This window comes from Patiria miniata, unplaced genomic scaffold (genome assembly GCF_015706575.1).
Source record: "Patiria miniata isolate m_02_andy unplaced genomic scaffold, ASM1570657v1 HiC_scaffold_13, whole genome shotgun sequence".
Lineage (NCBI taxonomy): Eukaryota > Metazoa > Echinodermata > Asteroidea > Valvatida > Asterinidae > Patiria > Patiria miniata.
In genome coordinates this window covers 11,046,042-11,051,484 of record NW_024037051.1, presented here as the reverse complement: position 1 = coordinate 11,051,484, position 5,443 = coordinate 11,046,042, and positions in this window count along the sequence as shown.

Sequence of the window (5,443 nt, the reverse complement as noted above, 5' to 3'; positions counted from 1 at the left end):
TTTTGAAGGTCTATGACATTCTTTACTTTTTATTTCCTTGTGTCGACCATGGTGAAATGAGAATGGCATTGTCAAACACGTGACATTTCCTCGTCAGAAATTTGCATAATTTTCCAGCAAATTTCCGCCCATGGGAATATAATAAAGGAAACGGACACCTTTTGCAAACATTCAAAAACGGAACTCAAGTTACATTATTCTACTTGATTGTAAGTCAATAATAGGGTCAAGCATCTTGTGAAATCAACGCGCCGTGTTGTTTTCATTTTCAAGAACAGTGGAATTAACGTCACTTCCTCGCGATGAACCACTGTACCGAGACAGTCCAACAGGGGTTGTGTACAGTATTTGAGCAGTAGCAGATGGTTTAGACCTACACCATCAGAAAAGAAACCGCTTTTTCTCCATACACCGCCCCTATAACTGACCGGATTTCGTTGAGTTTGTAATCGGTTATAGGCCTATCCGTGAATGAGAATTATTTTTCCCCAAGTGACAATCTGGGATCGCATTACAAGAGGCACAAGTCTAAACGTATTAAAATGAATACATGTATTTGGGAAATGGAGGTCTTTCAACGGGAACCTAGCTTTGCATCGAAGAAAAAAAATGAAGATAACTGTTCAGTCTTCTCATAAAGTATATCTACTGGGCTGAAATTTCGACATGTTAGTTTTGCATCAGATTGATTGTATCGCAGTTCCTTGTGTCGACAAAACTACATTTTTTTTTGCAAATGGTGTACATTAAACTTTCAAAAAGCAAACTCACACACACATCAATTTGCTCATTGCTCATGTATAGCGCCCTCATGGTAACTTATTTTCAAATGGCGCAGGCTTTTTTGTGAGTTTGCCAAAAATAAGCATCCTTGAAGTCTTTTTTTTTATCCCAAGATGACAGACGAAGAGATTAGTTGTGCCTCTTTTGCTCAACCTTCCCCGGAAATAAAATCGGCCCCTAACACATCTGTTGAAATTAATTCATGTATAAAGAAGACAAAAGTTCCGTAGCTTACGCCTATAGGCCTGTACGCCTATGTACAAATTACCAGAGCATTTTGCTAGTCGTATTTTCGTGCAAATAATTTCACCCAATCATTCATTGTCGAAAGGGCGCACTTGAAATACATGTAACATCATTCTGCAGTCGGGTGCTTGGTAAATGAAACGGTTTTCGTGGGCCAAAAGCGTACAAGGTTCTTACCTGAATTGTGGTGGCGCTCAGAAGCAGCGCCCTCAACGTCACTTTCAAGCACGTGTACTACGCAACCTATTGAGGGCGCTATATATTGCGCAATAAGCTTAATGCTTGTTTCGCCAAAAGCCGAAACGTCCTGTGTTAATCGTTCAAACAATTTCTGTTTCATTGTAAGCAAAGCTAATCAAGTTATTCGACCTTTTCAATCGTCGGCAATTCGAAATCGTCTGCAAGATACCACCTGGAACCATAATATTTAAGACATTTAGGGGTCGACAGTGCAACTGGGAGCCGGGGGAGATGGGACACGCGTCTTCCCCACCCCCAAGCTCGAGGCCTGCCATGCCCACCAACCTTCTTTTTTTTTACCCTCACCCGCTCAGAATTTGGAAAAAGCAAAGAAACTGTCTATTATTTAAAATTATTTTGTTTGAAACAGACTTTTAAGACCAAACCCATGTTGTTCCCGCTCCTCCAGAAAATGAGAACCTTAAGTACCCCTGCATATAAGACCTCAGTTACGCTACTAAATAAGGCAAAATCGGAGTAGAGTGGGGGTAAACCACCTTACCCCCTTCCTCCTACCTCTACCACAGCTTGATTGTAGAAACGGTTCCTCAACCAGGGCGGTCCGAATGTCTGATGAGAACCCACACCTGCCCAGGTTCGTTTTCCGGCCGGCAGCTTTTGAATCGTCCCCGCCACCCGGAAGTGCAACCTGTGTCTTTATTCTGTCCCGCTGCTCGCTAAGAAACAAAATTAACCTAAAGGGTTGCAGAAATAATAGAATGAAACATCGTATTAACCGAAAACAAAACTCTTTTCTGTCACCTTGAAAAAAAAATTAGTCTAGGAAACACTCTTAGAAACGGCAACGCAAACACTAGGATTTAATGTAATTGTGACACAAACGTTTATTACATGTACATGTACATACTACAAAAAGGTCTTATTGTATACCCGCATCCAGCACAGAAAACATGGATTTGGTTTCACTTTGGACGGAAGTCGAATTGGTAAAGATAAGAAAGAAACACAGCTTCATCTATCGTATTTTTACATGCAATTCTATCAAGTGACGGAGCATCGGGTGTTAAGAGGTTTAGGCCCACACCCCTCCCTTTCTCCACAACAAAAGGGCAAGAGATATTCTATAAAATAAAATAAAAAATTCTCATAGAGAAGGCATCTGGGTTTCAGTTGTTTCGGAGGAGAGTATCTAGTCTCCAAGGAGTGAAACTGAGGACCGGACGATTTAGAGTGAAAATCACTCTTATTTTAGATGTAAGTACTTTGGAAAAAAAATCAATCCTGTGAAAACACAAGTGAAAATCGAACCATTCGATTGAATGAATTTCAGTTTAAATTCGTCTTGTCCTTAGTTTCAGTCGAATTATGTGAATTTTTCACCGGAGTTGAGTGAATGTTACGCCACGAGAGTATGTTCTCTAAAAAAAAAAACCTTAGCACGCGAGTGCTTTCAACACTCATCCGTCCTGCCCTTCACATTGCTCATATAAATTAAGGCCAGACTTGCTAATGAATTTCAGCATTTAATGAAACTGCCAAGGCACCAAAAGAAAATAATAAACAACTCCTATATATTATCGCCTTAATCTCATTGATATGTAAGGAGGGGTATTGTTATTTATCATACTCTTCCCCTCTTATTGTCCACGTGGGTCTGGGGTGGGAACGGACCAGCTTACGGTACCGATCGCCGGTAATCTACCGGTAAGACAATTGTGGCTGCTCGCTGATGGAATGTCTCAATGAACTGCCAAATAGGCAGAGGTGTTAAGAGAGCAAACAGATTAAGGACTGAAGTAGGACAAGTGGTTTAAGTGTGCTGTAATGAGCTGCCGGGTGAGTGTGGTACGATCGAAACTTTACTGGGAGCAAAATTTCCTTGAGTGCCATCGAACTGTGAACGAGGGGACCAGCTGCAAACACGAAGCTGCACTCTTAAAACAACAGCGTCAAACAAAACTTGAGCGTGAAAGTTCGTCAAAAAACTGTTTCTGGTTCAAAAGAAGAAAATGAAAATGTAATTTTTGTGTTGTTAAAGAAAGCACGCCGGTCATTTAAGCTTTGGAGTTGATTCCCATTCGTCGTTGATTTCTCTGCATAATTACTAGAAGGAAATTTAGTTAGTTTGATTATTTATGAGTTACACCATACCGATCCTTCACGCAGAATCGAGTTTGACCAGTTTCAAGTACAATTTCAAGCTGTATTTCTCCGTTCTGTTTTCGAGTTTCACTTGAAAATACATGTCTCATTTCTAATGTTTATAGAAATACAATATGAACTCATTTTTGAATGAGACATCGAACGAAAAATATAGATCGGCCGAACTTATGGAATTATTAGTTTTCAAATCAAAATAATTTGGGAAATGACTTGTGATTGCAAAACTGTTGAAATAATAATGGCTTTAGGCTTTGAGGGGGCAACAATACTCGCTGCTATTCGAAAACAAAACAAGACATTTAAATTCTCATACCTTTTCCCCACACTGAATTTTAATTTTCTTAAAAAGTAGTCTGGTTCCAGTTTAGTAACATGTTCTATCATGCGGGCAATTAACGTAATCAAAATGACCGGTGTCATTCGAAAATCGGACTCTTTTTTCCTTTTATTGGTTTAACCCTCTCACGTGACCGGTCCTTCTCCTCATTATCTATTCATGAGCGTGCGCAATACCACCAATGAGTCTGAATTTCATAAAACCTAAATTCATGCTACACCGGCACTAATCATAGGAATGAAACTAATATCTAGGGGCATGAACAAACTTTATGTAGATTTTTGTTTAATGGTATTATTTTTTACAACTTTGAAGTTTAGTGCATGATGGGGTGTTTGAATTAATTGTTTGATTTTTGAGACCTTATTCAATGAGCTCGAGGAAGCCATTTTCGATCGTGTTCCCTGAATCTATTTTATCAATTGTAAACTGTTGAATGGGATGGTGCCAGACTATTTGATGATTGGAGTGCGTTCCAAGCCTCATTTTCATTTTTCTGTTAAATGTGGCTTAAAACATTAGGCTATGTTAAATCACAAATTTTAAATTATTCATCAGAGCAGACTGGTATTAATTTGTTATGAACTTTTATTTCATTGCTTTCATTTCTACTCGCAAGTTTCAAAACATGAAGAGTTCACCTCACTTTCAGTTTAATAAGTCCATGAACATTTGGACTGTTTTAATACATGTATGTATACATTTGTCCAGAACAATAATTGTCATCAGATGTAGATTTCTTTTTTAAATAATTCGCAGGGAACGCCACAATAATCGGCTTCAGAAATTCAGGATTGGAGAGTGCGGGTGTGAGGAAGGAAAATAGACAACGTTTAATTACCATGAGTGGAGATATCGGAAATTTAACGAACTACATGCAAACAGCATCACTTATGATCATCCCAAGATTGCCGAGTGGCGATCGGAACAGACGAAATTGACCGATACCCCGAGAGACGTATGGCGATGCTGTGTGCGGTTTTGACGATGGTGAACCTCTTTTTTTATAAATTTTACATGATGTGAGTTCACCAATTGAGATAAATGCTGTGGGTTTGTCATGAGCTAACCCTTCTCGTTTGAATAAAAAAAATAGCCCTCTACTGACGACGGTTCAACCTTGAAATGAAATGATCTCACTTTCTTAGAAATTACCCCTCAGTATACAAGTGTTTACGATTGAGGGCAGCAACAGTTTATCCTTCTTTAATTTGAGAAAAATGAAATTTATCTTCAGGCCTATATAGGAACTTCCGGTATTACTCAAATTTAACAGGAAATCCAACAGCTGCATGTTAAAAAAATCCTTTTGTATTTCAAGTTGGAAAGAATGTGTCCTTACCGTATTTTATGTTGATCATTTTGGTATATTCGGAATGGTAAAGGGTTCAAAGTATTCCATTATGATCACAATACATAAGTGCAGTCATACATCATGTGGACCCACCGTGACGTGTACCTACCATCAAACCGTACAAATAGCCTCATTGCTTGTCACCTTTCACTTGTGTTATTTACCGGTTGAAACGGACGTGTATGTTCTTACATGGCCAAACGTCATCGTAAAATCGTCAAAAAAGCCAAGCCAAGATTATGCAATGAAACCGCGCAGGCCGTAGGTTCTGGCCTCCCATTGGACCGAGTAGAAGTGTGTCACTGGGTTTGCCCGATAGCCCCCAACTTGTCACCAGTATAAAAATGCTTGACACTTCG